At 32.7% G+C, this 16,766-nt stretch overlaps 1 pseudogene; it reads right to left on the bottom strand.

Moving 5' to 3' along the window:
- Positions 1-3,107: 3,107 nt before the first annotated feature.
- On the bottom strand, positions 3,108-16,086 carry LOC128160992 (ephrin type-B receptor 5-like; annotated as a pseudogene).
- Positions 16,087-16,766: the final 680 nt, after the last annotated feature.

The following is a 16,766-nucleotide window of genomic DNA, read 5'->3' as shown; positions in this document are numbered from 1 at the left end:
TTTGTTCTATTTTTAGATCACTGTTCTTCCCCCTTGCAGACTAATCAATATCGTGTCTGGAATGACGGCCGATCGATCAGGTTTGTTTGTTTGATACTTTTTTGAAAGCAAGATGAATTTCGATTGTTTTTTTTAATATTAGTATAAACCGTTTAGTAACTACAGAAAAATTCAGCTGGGTTTTGAATAGTCAATGTTTAATTGAGTTTGTGTTATTGTTTTTGCATTCATCAACTATGAATACTTGATGAAGTCATGTCATGGATAAAGAAAAACGTACAAACGTGTAATGCCTGCAGCTTTGAAGACAAATGGAGAAACTATGTGAAAAATAACCAAGTAAGGGAAAATAAAAGCATCTGAAAAATATTTTGCAAATTGTTTTGTTTATTGATCCTGTATCATGCCCCATCATGCATTATATATGGTACATGTAGTTTAGATTTTTGTATCATCATTTAACACGTTTGAATTAATTCTTTTGTTGCAATTCTGGTGTGTTTGTTCTGTTGATGTAACAGGTGTATATGTAATTTGACAATCATATTGACATACACTGTTAAATAGAATGCTCTTTTAAAAAAATCCGTATAAATTACATCTTATTACAAAAAACCCCTAGATGCTGTCATTAGACAGTAATACCCGCAAATATATTATTCATGAAGGATGAGATCCCATGCATTAGTACACGTAAGCAATTTTAATATGCAATTTGGGCTTAAACTGTAAAATGTTTGTCAACAGATTTATATATTTATTTTCACTTCAGTGTGTTGAAAGTGTTAACTCTTTAATTAATCAAATAGTTGTCCTTTTTTAGAATCAAGAGTTATCCTGTTCATTAGTATATTTAGAGTTCTTTTCCCTGATTAGTCAATTTCTTATTCTTTCCTGTGTGACCCACAAAAGGACATCCTGGCCGTTAGTCATTAAGATTGTTTATGCTGCAACAACAGTAGCTAAACCTGTATTTCTGCGTAAAAGTTTAGAAATTTATTTACATAAATCTACATAAGGATAACCACTAGTATTTTAAATGCTTTATGAATTTTTGCATGTAATCTCTAATCATTACGAAGGACAGCCTCTATTCATATTACATCATAACAAACTCGATTTTTCAGACTATGAAATACACGATAAGAATATAAATTTTAGCATAAGATTTTTAGTGATCACAAATTTGAAAAACCGTTATATATCGAGAGAATACTTTAGTATTTTAAGGGAATTTATTTTTGAAGAAGTAGAATAGATAAAAAAAAAATATAATTATTTGAACAAAGTCGTCAAAACTTTTGATTCAAACTATAAACTTCTAAACAACATACTCAAATAGAGGAACCATCTTCGTATGTTGGAAGACTAATCTAATATGTGGTTTTAATATTATATTATTATTATTTAAAAGAAATTCCATGTGTAATCCTAATGTGATATAGAATAATTAATACAATACTTTAATTTTCCTAATCCGGGCTCAATCCCTTGCAGTTACCATTCAGATTAAAATAAAACTTATATTTGGAAATTTTCTAATCTGAATATTAATAATACGAATTTAGATACATCCTGTACATGTATGCACGAGATCAGTCCAAAGTAATGTAAAAAATATGTTATTGTTATAGCCACGTGTCTGTTAATTTTATCTTTAGCAAAAATACTATGCTAGAACAAAATTTTACGCTAGCATTTCTTTTCGATGGATGGACTCTTAAACAGAAAAAAAAATAGATTAACAACAAGAGTATTAATGCAAACTAACACTTTTTTTTCAACTTTTGTTGATCACCCCATTACACCAAAACTATTGTTTAAAACATTCATTTTCATGCCAAAAAAAGACAGCATTTATATTTTCATGGATATGCTTATTAAGTAATGTTTGCTTGCAGTATGTTTGTGCTGTGCAAAAGGAGTCTCAGAATAAATGGCTTATATGAGTCAAATGAATATGGTTCCATAGGAACAAACACACAACAAAAGAAATTATTGCCGGGATTTTAATTTTTTTATGCCAAATAAACGTAAATATTAGTACAGGAATACAAAATGTACCCGCATTTATAGATACATATTAAGAAGTCACAATTGTCAATTGAACCTGCAGCGTGTAGAACACTGATTTACGATGCTGAACTTGCTCAATCATAGTTTTTGTCCAAAACACAGAAATGAGTTTATTTTGATACACGACAACACCAATAAAAAAAAATACCAAAAAAAAACCAAACAAACAAAAAAACAAATGTAAGTATACCTATATAAAAATATGTTTATGATACTTTGACTATATAGATATAGAAAATAGTAAAAAAAAAAAAAAAAAAAGAGCTAAATTAATTTTTTAATACACATGGGGTTCCAGAATATCTGATACCATTTGAAATTCCTATAAATTGAATAATATTTGGCCAAAACTTGTTAATTTTGACGAAAATAAAAAATAAAAACAGTTTAATTTTTTCAGGCAAAAAAGTTTAAGAGGAATTCATGCCTGTCATTGAATTATGTTGTAACGAAGTTGCATCATATTTATTTGGTTGAATTGAATTTTACTCAGAATGCGTCGGACAAAGAGAAGGCATCTTCCATTTTAAAACAGTTACTGTATTTTTTAAACAAAGGCCCTAGATATAGTTGTGCGATTTATGAAATAAGAATACCCTGAGGGAACACAACTGAACAAGATTCTTTAAATAGTAAGAGGATGTAAGAAAATGGGATCCGTACAGTGATTGTTGCGGGGAGTCTTGAGTCTTACTAATCTAATTGACGTTGGCATTGATTAAAAGGACGTCGTTTTGACACTTTCTCTTTTTTTGTTGTGTTTTTAAAAACAATGTTCAATTTGTCAAAAACTTATTAATAGTTGGAAAATTTGTTGAGTGAAAATTTATATCATATACAGTTATGAACATGCCTTTGCTTTTTGTTATGGTATAAAATATTCCTTGACACCCTGTATAATACGTGTATTATTTTTAATCGCATCAACACATGTCATATTTACGAGTTTCTATTTTTCATTACCATTTGATTAATATGAACCAAAAAAAAAATGTGAAAAACATTAGGTGCATAACCAAATGCTGGGAATAATGACATTTTCATCTTTTGACAAATTGTTAATTGATAAAACAAAATTATTATATAAAAATCAAAACAAGTAATACTTCACCTTAAAGTCAAGAGCCAAGCTTATTAAATGTGATATCATCGGTGAACATTTTTAAAGGTTCTAGAAGTTAAATATTGTTGTTTTTTAATTCAATAATTATACTGTGTCCGAAATGTCGTATTCACATGGATACCGTGCATTATAATAGCTGTCAAGCAGTGTTACAATGTTTGTGAACGTCTGCCGATCCTTAGCGTTAAATGTCCAGCATTTTTCCAGTATTGCCCCATGACTGTCAATAAGGAAATGATAATTATATACATATGGTTTTCCTACTTAAAAATATTACAAGAATTTACTTTTTATACACTTACGTTTCTGGGCAAAATTCTGGCACTTTCATCCTATACCCGGTCTTTACTTTCATTGGAATTATTTTTGCATCAATCCCTGGATATGGATTCTGTCCTATAAAGAAATAATAACATAAGCTTTTTCGATTTTTTCAACATAAATAAATTGGTAGGAAGTGTTTAGAATAACACTAACCAGTTCTAAACGTCTCCCAAAGAACCAAACATCCACTGGATGAAAAATCAAGTTTCAGCAAAACTGAAACTATATGGAAACCTTGCTGAAACTTGAAGTTGAAGTTTCATGTATAGTTTCCGCAATGCGGAAACCATCATGCGCGGATCCAGAAAATTTTTCCAGGGGGGGTCCGAAGGATAATTGTGTTTGCCAGGGGGGGTCCGAGGCATATTTTCGCGATAATTTTACTATGTAAATTTAATAAATTTTCATTTTCCAGGGGGGGGGGGTCGGGACCCCCCCCCCCCCGACCCCCCCTCTAGATCCGCGCATGACCATTATATCGATTCAGCAAGTATCCGTTAGGTTTCAGTCAGCAGAAACTTTAGTCTAAGATTCCTGATGGTTTCCGCAATGCGGAAACTAAATTTGAATCGTGTGAATAGTTGTGTAAATTATTATGGAAATATCAATCAGTTTCAGAACATTTCCGCTAGGCTTCAGTATGCTGAAACTTTAAGTTAAGATTCCTGATGGTTTCCGCAATGCGGAAACTAACTTTGAATCATGTGAAAAGTTGTGTAAATTATTACTGAAATATCAATCAGTTTCAGAACATTTCCGCTAGGTTTCAGTATGCTGAAACTTTAAGTTAAGATTCCAAATGGTTTACGCATTGCTGAAACTATTACTAAAATTGATTTGAGTTTAAAAGTGATATCATTTATTTTCAACAGGTATTAAGTTTAATTATAGCCTAATGATAATGAATCCGTACATACTAAAATGTATATAGTAAGGTTTCAGCGTGACTGAAACTATATGTATACATGTAACTATCTTCAAATATGGCAAATAAGGCGATGAAGAACCTTACTAAGTAATTAATTGAATTTGAAAAGAAAAACTGATGTCTCATCTTGTTTAATGCATATGATGAAATCATTAATCTTAGGTACTCGGGCACGTGTATACATGTGTATACATTCTTTGTCCAGGTGACTCCTCTGTGATTTTCCTGTATATTATGTGTACATTGCAGGGTTTTTTCTGTCAGGAGTGAACAAAAGACTGTTACATAACATATACACAGTACGAAGCGTGAGTTTATAACTGGAGCCCGGCGGGAATTTTTTTTCAATTTGTGTGTACCTGAGTTAGTAAAACTGATAAGTAAATTATAATTATTTAGTAAAATAAATCAATATACCTATTTTGTAAGACTCCTTTTTAAATCATTTAGTTATCATTTGAATGAACCTTGAGGTACAGTAACTAATTAAGCAAACAAATTAAGGTAAAGTCGTTGTAAATTTTTACAAATCGTACCAAATATTCGTACAACCTGAAGTTTAGAGCTAATTCATTTCTTTTTTAATACCACGCCAACACATGTACACAGGAATTTGTTTTAAAAAAATTCTACAGTTGATAATAACAGTAAATCCCACATGGAGTTTGAGTCTAATATGATAATTGTTTAATTATTTACATGCATTTCAGACTTTACTGCATGTATGACTGTATCATGATTCACTGGCGTCGGAAGGAAATTGAAAGTGGGGGGGGGGGGCTAGACTAATCCTCAGAAATATTGAGGAAAAACCCTAATTCCCAAAATCCTAATCCGTGGGGGGGGGGGGGGGGATACCTATACTATATACTTCCGAAAATAAATTTCCCTACCCAATTTTTCCCCCCCAAAATCATGAAATTCCTAATCCGTGTCGGGGGGGGGGGGGAGGGGGGAGGGGGGGGCTAGACTAATCCTCAGAAATATTGAGGAAAAACCCTAATTCCCAAAATCCTAATCCGTGGGGGGGGGGGGGGATATACCTATACTATATACTTCCGAAAATAAATTTCCCCACCCAATTTTGTTTCCCCAAAATCATGAAATTCCTAATCCGTGTCGGGGGGGGGGGGGGGGGAGGGGGGGGGCTATGCCTATTACTCCAACTTCTCAATCTTTGAAGGTAAATTTAGGAACAATTTCATTTCCGGCGAGAAAAAGTGGGGGGGGGCTCTATATGCCTATTGGTTAAGTCTAACTTTGCACTAAGCCCCCCCCCCCCCCCTCTAGCCCCCCCCCCCCCCCCCCCGGTTCGACACCTATGTTATTCGTGCATTTCTATACTTTGTATTTACTTTCTGTACTGTAAACTCAGATATTGATACATGTTTATGAAACATGCACATGTTTGTGTTCTAAGATATAATAAGCATTATTTATAATTTTACTGAAGTTATACGTTATATTACAAAATCAGTTTCAAATCCAGCACTAGCCGTGTGGTGCACGTGATTTCAATCCCATTTTTTGATTGTGATTTCTGTGTGTTCATGCAGAACCTGCTCTGTGATGAACATAATATTTTCACACCTCTTTATTTTGAATAAGAATATGACCGTGCTAAGAATCGCGGTGAAAATTGGACAAGTCAAGACTAACTTGTCAGTAAACTATATATGGCTCTATCATATTTAGTTTGGCAAAATCATCAGTACGTGTAAATAAAATATAGTTAAAGACAAATTCTGAAACATATGTCTCATTAAAACTTGTTTAATTTCATTAGACATTTGTAAACAAACGGTCGGCAATTTTTTTTTGGTTAATCACGTGTTACAAATACAATTGTAACAAACACACGCCAATACTTTGTCGTATTTAACCAGGAAATACTGACTCAGACAGTTCTTATTTAAAATAAATATACATGTAAAAAGTATACTATTCGGTAAAAAATGATAATTTTGATTAAACATCATTCATTTTAAACTATCCCAAGATGCACTTTTCCAAGATTTAGCGGGTTCTGATTGGTCAGTATTGGCGCACTTTATGATTCCGAGCGAAGGTTAAAATGGACAAGAAGGTGCTGTTGTAAAATGGAGAATTGAGAAGCATAATAGCCCTTATAACAAGGAGATAATGCAGGAACGAAGAACTCATGTCAAGGTAACTTAATTCACAATATAGATACTCCCAATAACACTTTCAAGGCTCTAATTTATCTCTCATTTGTAAACGAGATCTTGCGCCATCAAATCAAGATGGCGTCATGTTTTCAAACTTGGTTCGGAGTTTTAATTTTTATTACCGTATCTCTTTTAAATATACGTTTTGACCAAGTTAGCCATTAACCAACTTTATATGCATGATAATCAAGATTATCCAGGGTATACACATATATAATTATATAAACGTCCCTAATATATGAATGCTTGGTTGGTAAACAAGACGAACAATGAATCTTTCGCACATTATACAATTTACAAACTCTAAATGTAACGAAACAAATTTATTAATAAAATCCGGAAAATGAAATTTTTCACGTTTTTCTTTTTCAGCATTGACAGCATACAAAGTCAATGTTTCCGGTGATTAGTTGCATCCTCTGTTCGGTGATTCGGGTGAATGTTTTGACCAGCTGGACGATGTGAACGCAAGGTATTGCTTTGAAATTGATTATTTTCACCATTAACTTATACATGTGTTGGATGTTTATAATTTACTGCAGTAATTTTTGGGAAATCCAGGTCTAAGTTCTTGAAAAGGAGGTTGATGATGGGGGGGGGGGGGTAAAACACACTTATTGTTGATAAGTTTTTCCATTGTTCAACAAACAATAATTGAATCAAAATGAAAATAACATAGCTTCAAACATAAAATGAAACATTTTAGACCAGATACTACTGTAGTCATTATATGACATAGTTTAAACAGCAACTGGCAACTGCATAGTAGCTTCTGTATTCAGAATTTTATTCAGAATGCTTTTATTACATGTTAGGCTGAATGACTTATGTTTATGGTTTAAAAATCTAAATGAAACTTTATTATTCATGTTTAAGATAAATAGAACACATAAAGTACAGCCCAGTGAAACGAACAAGTTCATCGCAAGAAGAAGAATTTTAATGCTACCACTGTCCAGAACTACTAAGTCTGCTGTAGCCATGATGTGATCATATGAGTGCTTCGCCGGTCTGGACAATGCTCGAAAGTCCCCAAAAAGGCCTATTTCCATAAACTACGACTCGGGTTACATCAACAACAGCCAAGGACACTCCTTATTGATTTGAATGGACACATCTCTACGACCCGACTAAACCTCTGCAGAACAAGACTTTTTAACTGTAAAGTATTCTCATTTCAAAAAACCTATAAACTATAAAAGTACTTTTTTTATATGATCAAATACCAGTATATTACAATGTCTGTCTGTAAGCTAGAATCTTAGAAAATCACATGGTTTTGACTTATTAAATGATTGATTAGACCTTGCAGATATTAACTTTCATTTTCTTAAATAATTTGTTATATTTGCAAATATTGCATAAAATATTAGACTCCATGTAACATATACCCTCACACCTCCAAGTTGATAAGTGTTAACTACTTTTTTTTTCATTTTCTTTGTTTTAACATTTATTGATAACTTAGTTTTTATTTGCAGCAATATATGAAAAATTAAGAAACCAATCTTAAATGTAAAAACACTGCATTAGGAGATGAATGCATGGGTCATAGAAATGATAAAATACACCAAACAATATTCAATTATGTCGTATATGAAAATATATAAAGACAACATATACCCGATGTATTACAATTTTTATGTAACAAAATTACTTGGATGGAAAGTTGTTTCCATGTGGGTTTTATTTTAATCTGTATTGTGTAACTAATATATAATTGGAATTAGCTTTTATATCATAAGTAAAATGCTGGTATTGATGAGAATTGTAAGGTGAATGATCTGTGTGATACTTTGTATTTTATACATTTATGCTACATGTAGTAATACTTGTCATATATAAACAATGTATATTTTACTTCATGTCTTGGATTTAAAAATATTAATGTAGGTAAAGTAGTGAAATGTAGGAAGGTAAACCGTGTGTAAAGAAGAATATTCATCAGGAATGAAGTGTGTTGCAATCAGCATAATTAATTAAATGTGTACATCATATTTTTGCACATGATTTGACAGACTGCTCCATTGTTAGCTTTTTATTGGCCAACAAGCTTTTCATATCTCCCTCTGGGTCATCTATTAAATACTGACAGGCTTATTATATTAAAATCTGATCAGTTGGTACATCATGGGTGGAAATGAAAAGTTCACTTTGGACTTAATGGATTATCAAAAAAATGATATCAAATCCTGTTCTATTGTAAAACATTAGATTATATTACTAACAAAGAAAAGGTTTACCCCAACTTGTAAGTGGGTCACTTTGACCTCATTTTGGAATATATTGACATATTCAAATCAAATCTGGGTCATACCTCTATAGTCAACTACTATCTTGTAGTGTATTTTTTTTTTTTAAAGATGGATACCTTAGACTTTTCAAAAATATTTTATGGTGTACATATTCATTGTAGTTCAAAACAAATTGAGACAAGTGTATCATGTTCATGTAACAGTGAAGTTTTCTTTGTTTATTCATGTACGTGCAGTTATTTTGTAAATTGCATTCATATTTTTAAAAAAGTAAGATCTTTGTTTCATTTTTAAAGGGAGATTTGATAGGCATTTAATCGAGATGAAAAAACATACAAAAGTAAAGATTTCTATGGGAGGTTTTTTTCTTGTGCAATTTTATCATTTTTTAAATAAAAGTCCCTAATAAGGGAATTGCCATATGGATGTTTCTCCATTATTGTATCTTGGCTGTATTTTATTTATTATTGGACACAATTTCAGATTTTTGAACAAAATAAATTTGAAACTGTTTGAAATTGTTTTGTTTTTACATAAAGTAGAAACCTTGCTCAGCTTTTGTGAAAGCAAAAATATAAAAAGTTTCAGTAAGTTTCAGTTGCGGAAACCCTTTGTAAACAATATGTTTCCCAATTGTATATGGAGGTTGAAACTATGCAGAAACTTCAAGTTTCAGTAAGTTTCCGTCGCGGAAACCATTTGTAAACAATATGTATCCCAAACGTATATGGAGATTGAAACTATGCAGAAACTTCAAGTTTCAGTAAGTTTCCGTTGCGGAAACCATTTGGATTCATGGACAGCCTAAGTTTCAGCACTGCGGAAACTTAATGAAACTTGAAGTTTCCGTGCTGAAACCTGTCGGAAACTTAAAGTAACCTTAAGTTTCCGCAGAGTTTCCAAAGGGTTTCCGCAGCGCTGAAACCAGATATTTCATCCAGTGATCACTCATTGTGCTACAGTTCTGCATAAATTCGCAGCATTCCGGAGCCATCCACTTCACAGGTTTTTGATTCTGTAAATATACAGTTGCACTTGGGAACATAATAAGCAGTTGCAACGAGTAAATGCTGGAAAAAGACAATGAAATGCTCAATATTTTTTCAGAGTTACTTGTTACCAACTATTCTATGTTGTTACTCTGGAAAAAAAACCGGGAGTACAACAGTGTGTGGACCAACACAGTAAGCAGAATTTATCACCGCTGGCATGACTTAGGACTTGAAAATAATCGATAAATTCAGAATAATGCACTTTGGAGTATTTTTTTTTATGGAACGTTATTAGAAATTCCTTTAAAATGGCCAGATTTTAAATGGTACCCACTATTGAGATAGATTTTGTGGTCGTATGTTTTCCTACACCAAAATTAAACAAGATTGGTTCGCTGTAATTAATTATTAAAGCTTCATTACTACAGCAGGAGCGTATGGAATCATGGGAAGTCTTTCCAATCTTAAGATAAAGCTAATACTGGCGTTGACGAGACTTATTTATCATATGTTCGTAAAAAAATTGCTTGAATACAATTTTTCCAGATTTTTTTTTATTACGGATACATAATACATCGTAGTTTGATGGCATGTTATATCTTTGAATATTACACGATATGATTGACATGTGCAGGTCTTCCGTCTAGAAAGCTCGGAATGCTTGTCGTAAAATTCGAAGAATTCATATTAGAAATAAAAACATCCGTTGAATTATTCAGATACAGCTAATAAACTACTTGCCAAGGGACATTACATATCGTTGAATTTAAAATAAATAGAAATCAAGAAGATCAACTCCCGTCAGTATTTTAGTATTACGATTAAAATTGATAATAACTAATGCAATCAACTTCCGTCAGTACTTTTATATTTTGATATTTCTATATTCCTAACCTTGTCACTCTTCTTGTCCACCTTGTTCTCCTCTTTTTCTGGCATTGGTCCAAATCCTGCTATTTTTGGAACTAGGCGTGAGGTCAAAAGAATATTTCTGGTAGCAAGTTTTTATGGACAATCTAGGTTAAGTAATTGATATCACAGATGAAACATGTTGCATAGAAATTTATAATTATTTACATATTTCTACGTCTGTGTCTGTGGTAACACTACGAATCGATAGTCCAATACATTTTATCCATGACTATTTTGATATTTAATCGTACTATTGTGGAAAATTATATAAATATCTGGCCTGTTCGAGTTTATTATAAAGTCATTCGGGCTTAAATGGATTTATAAATCTATTAATATAATCTAATCAATGAAACCCTAATCATTCCAGTGTTGCATTTTGTTGAGATAAATAGAATAACTAGCACGATTTGATAGCAAACATGGGTCGAATTAGGTTTAGTTTACCTCTTCATTAAAATAATTCAAGGATAAAAAATTCTCAAATTTATAAAGAGATGGGTCAATCTAGTGTTCTTACCCCTTTCATTGCTTAACATTCCATTTCTTTCGCTATTCCTTGGATCAGTTTACAGAAATCAGAAATTAAATCATCGTTTACTTTATTTTTCTGTTCAATCAGCCAATCCCTCATCTCTCCCAGCTTACAGTACCCAAATAACATATAGGGACCAACTGTAGAAATCAAGGTTACAAAGTAAGGTTTTATCATTAATACCGATTTCCTTTTGCCTAAAATCAAGATGCCTTTTATTCAATTTACACAGCTAGCATGTCTTAACTTATAGTTGGATTATGTGAACCAGACCAAGTGCTTACAGACCGGGTGATTAAGGACAGAGACGAGGAACTGAATGATATTGTCGTGGGCCGGGACCTCTTTGGCAATTAAGCTGATCTTAGCCTGCAGGGCCAGGCGATCCTCGTCAGTGTAATCCTCTGTATAGAAAGACAAAGTGTTATGACGTCATAAATGGTAAACCACTTTTCAACGATAAAATTTGAGAACAAAATGTTGTGCATAGATTTTATAGAATTTAAAAACTTTTAACTTTTTTCATTGATTTGGGTCGGTTATCAGAATTGACGAAATCTAATTGCAACACAAAGTTCAAAATCTTGAGGTTTAGTGTTATTGCGCACTTTACAGTCTTAAATTGACCAAGTCATTGTTATTTTAGTACATAAATACAAGTTATTCCACGGCTTAAGCTCAGAATATTTATTAAATACTCAAAGTGATAACGTTTAAAAAAAACACACATTAGGTTTTGGACATACTATTTTGTTGCATTTAGAGAATTAGATTGGATGTTCAGTATTTCAAGAGAACCCTGATTAAAACTAAATAATAGTGGTGGATTCTTCTAACCTGTAAACCGGTTATTCAGTTGAAACGATGGTGAACGGTGACAGAATTTGGTATTCTATAAGCTCCTATAAAAATAAAACTGGTTGTTTATTTTTACGCAATTTTAATATATTTTGTTTTTTTAATAAAAATACATTAATGATCAGATAGTGAAAGGGCATTAGGGTCCTAAGCAGCAATCGTGAGAGAAAGTAGCCAGCACAAGTTGTTTATCATTATGACAAGATAGCGATGTCCTGAAGTTTTTTTTTTTGTGGGGGGGGGGCTGGAAATTTTGAAGGGGCATGGTCACCATTTGGTTTAGAAGCTTTTTTGTTTTATAAATTAATGTTAGCAATGCTTACGAAAGGCATTTTGAATATGCAACCAATATTTAGGTATCATTCGTTGAGTTATAAGCAGGTAACAGAGTTAACAATTCTTTACTATGTCAACAAAGCTTTTGTTTATTCATGCTTAAAATGAATTAGAATAAAGACAAATCAGCATAAGAAAGATTTTTACTGGTATATTGAACCTGTGTAAACAAAAACACGGTTCGAGCCTTGTTTACAGGAACAAAATTGTGAGCCCTGTATCTTGCATATAACTATAAGACTGAATTTCAAATTTCAAATTTCGTTTGATCATTAGAAATGCATTCCTAAAGCATTGAGAATAACAAATCAGAAAGATAGAGTTTGAATCAAATCGTATTTGTGGGTTTTTTTCGGACTAAACATGCAATTACAATCCGAACAGATGACTATTTCAAACGGAACATCTAGAGCTTGTCATATGACAATTTTAATCGACCTTCGTCGATCACATAATTGTTAACTCGGTCAAAAAGAATTTTTAAAAAGTTTCATGATAATTTATTTAATTAAATAGATCTGATTAAGTTATACTTTAAATAGAATATATATTCCCATGGTTGTTTTCGTGGCAATTATGAAATTTATTTTAAATAGAATGAAATTACATAAATTTTCATACGAGTTACTGGTTCATCGATCGGAACGAATTGCTACTATTCGATTAGCAATTCGGCAATAGATTGCCATCACTTAGTTAGACATATCCATCTACAAACAATAATAAGAACACATCACATCAACCTTTGAAAATTTTAGCCACTGCCGTATTTTTGCCAGATAGATATCGGCGAAGTTTCCTGATTTTAACTTACCCTTCAGGTCAATATCGTCAAATTCACACAACAAGCCTTCGTTTTCGGAGAACACCATTTTACCAAAGTCGTAGATTTCCTCATCCTTGAACCTGGGACTGTAAAACCCCGTCTGCTTGAAAATAAAACAAACAGTCGATCAATATAGTTTGCATGCAAAAACAATCTTTTCTGTACGAAAAAATGTTTAAATGCTACTTCTTTCTAAATTGACAATTTTTTTTTACATTTCAATTATTTTCCTGCTGCAGTTAATTTTAGAGATCTCTTTAATTGACCATCAAATGCTGTTTTGACCAATCTTTATTGCTAAAACAATTGTTTACAGATGACAAATCATCACATTTTCTTGTTTTGTATAATATCAAATAAATATAGGTTTAGAATGAACTAACTTCTTGCACAACAAGTGTTACATGTTATATGTACAAAGCAATCTCAACATTAATGAAACTGTATATGAATGATTTGATTCTATTTACAAGTACACAGAATTCATGGTAGGTCATTTACATTATGGGACATAAAAAAATATCTCCCCTATATCTCTAGCTGTGTTACACACGAACAGCCGCATGTAGGCATGTGCACACACACGATTTGTTCTTACTCTTCTCAACCCCTGCATCAAGGTTACCGGTCTCGTGAGGTACATGGTTAGTCTCCGCTTCGTTTCCGGCTTTACGCGTCCACTTCTCCAAAGATAGGCGAAGATAACAAGAATCCCTAGTAAAATGGCGATCACTGTAAAAGCGCAACACTGGTTCTCTGTCATTATAATTCAATTTTACACAAAGGATATAAAGAAGCACGTTTGTAAGATAAAGATACCATATACTTAACACTGGGCCAGGTAATTGTGCCAGTGCCAAGGTGACAATTTTTGCACAAGTCGAAAGCTGCATGTATCAATACAATATTATAGAACATTGCTTAAAGAGTTTATAATCATCTTTGTTATAAATGTATCTAACCTATCAGGTGAAATATTAACCTTTAGGAAAATAGGAAAATAATTTTCACATACCATAGGCAAAGATAAATTTCCTATAAAATGTTTTGATTTTCATACCTGAATAAAAGAACTTTCCGTAGGAATTTTAAATTCCAATGAGATTTGAACAACAAAACTCTTATAGGATTTTAAAATCCGATAGGAAATTTATAACTTCTATAGTAAACCTACCTGTCTGAATCAAACTCCTACAGGACGTACATTTTTCTTATAGGACTTATAATCCCCATAGAATTTAAAGAAAATCATATAAAATGTTTAGTATTCGCTGAAGGTAAATTATTTCGTCTATGGTAATTATTATTATCTATGGGATATTAACTTTTGAAGGTTAATATTACACCTGATAGGATAGACACGCTTAAAACAGAAGTGATTTTATACTCTCTAGTCAATGGTATATCCCTCGTTATTAATTGACTTTTAAGAAACTGCATCTTAAGCGGGTGCAACAATGACTCTTTGGTGCTGGCAAATCTATCCGGCCCTGTGTAACTAAACATTATCAAAAATTTAATTAACTGAACTTTGTACCTGCGCTAACAGCTGCAATCATAGCTATTGGAATGTTATTTGCCGTTTTTAAAGGTCAATTTGCTCACAACTGGACTGGGGTTTCCTGTATTATTTGTAATCACCTCGATACAGAATTCTTTTCCGGACTCCAGATTGCTTAAATCAAACTCGTTCTTATCTGTGGGGAGGGTGATTTCCGTCGGGGAGGGGGGGGGGTTGGATTTATCACAGTCTTTATACACGAATATGGAAATGTAGGAGACTTTGTAACAGGACGGGACAGTGTCCCATGTAAGCTTAATCCCAATCCCTAATTCCTCACTTTCAAATTTGTGATCACTGAACCTGTGAAGTAAACCAAGGTGTTGTTTACAATGCCGCGGGCTCGGACTGAAATGGTTATACTGTCACTATCCTTCCATTATTGTACAATAGTATGTGTAACGTCAGAGATGTTCTGAATCTTTATCCATTGGTATTCTCTGTTGCTTGTGTTTGAAGTGGGCAAGCAGGCTGAAGCTGTATTCATGGCACTAGTTTTTACCAAGGTAACGGCATACATGTATGTGGTGACAGTGCTGCTGCTACTATCCATTCTGGTTTTATTTAAATTTTCAGTAAAATTCTCGTAGTTGGTAGTATTTTCAGCTGATGCTACTGTTGTGTAAGGATTGGAATACGATATGTAAGTATAGTAGAACTCTAATTCTGTTACTCCATGCACGTGATTCACTACAGATATGGTTCTCTTTCCATCATGGTCATCATAAAAAGTTTTGACTTTCTTCACGATTTCGTCTTCTAGTTCCTGAAGATGGTTGTCGATATGAAAATAATTTTCAAAGTAATTTTGCCACGTCACTTGCACGGAAGAACATTGAGATTGCCATTTGCATTCGCTTTCTTTCTCCACACTAAGTACATAAAAGTTGTTTTCTTCAGCTGTTGTGATGGTAGAGTTTGGGTCATATATGATGATCTGTCTCGCAAATTCTGAATTGTTTGCTTTATCTGTGACTTGTAGAATAACTGAGTAAATACTCGAATCAGGTGGAGTAAACTCGGGGAACGGAAGACTGGATTCTTTTCTTTCATCTCTGTAGATCTGTAGGCCATATATACTTCTTTAAACGACGAAATTATGTTTTAGAAATGATACTTTTAACGATCATAAAATACAAATCTGGTATAACATTCAACCTTACAGGGGCATGGTCACGATTTTGGTCAAATTCTATTTTTCTATTTTAATTATTTACAATACTTTAGAAATGCTTTTCTAATGATTAAATGAAATTTTAGAATCTTTCATTAAGTTATAAGCAAGATACAGATCTCACAATTCTTTGCTATGTAAACAAGACTCGTGCCCTGTTTTTGTTTACATAGGTTCAATATACCAATAAACATTTTTTTTTAGCTGATTTGTCTATCTTCTTAATCATTTAAAGCATAAAAACAGTTTATTTAATGTCTAAAATTGGGCTTTCACGTCAAAATTCAAAACGTAAACAAAAGCTTTGTTTACATAGTAAAGAATTGTAAGCTCTGTAATTTGCTTATAACTCAAAAAATGACACTCAAATTTAGGTTGCATATAAAAAATGCCTTACTAAAGCATTGAAAACATTAAAATCGGAAAAATAATTTTTGACCAAAATCGTGACCATGCCCCTTTAGTACTGTGAACAACAAATAAGAAACAAACCCAAACACAAACTAATACCAATCCCTGAAACTGATTCCTTGTGTAACATAAGAGGTCCGGTGTTGTAGAGCAGTGTTTTTCTCAACAGACAGTACACCCCCTCTCCCCGCCGAAAACCTGCTATATAGTAGTTTTTCCCCTATAGTAATGTTTGGTTCCTAATTTATCAATTTAATTTCTAATTT

Source organism: Crassostrea angulata, chromosome 8 (assembly GCF_025612915.1).
Source record: "Crassostrea angulata isolate pt1a10 chromosome 8, ASM2561291v2, whole genome shotgun sequence".
NCBI classification, from domain to species: domain Eukaryota; kingdom Metazoa; phylum Mollusca; class Bivalvia; order Ostreida; family Ostreidae; genus Magallana; species Magallana angulata.
This window is presented reverse-complemented; position numbering and strand designations above follow the sequence as displayed.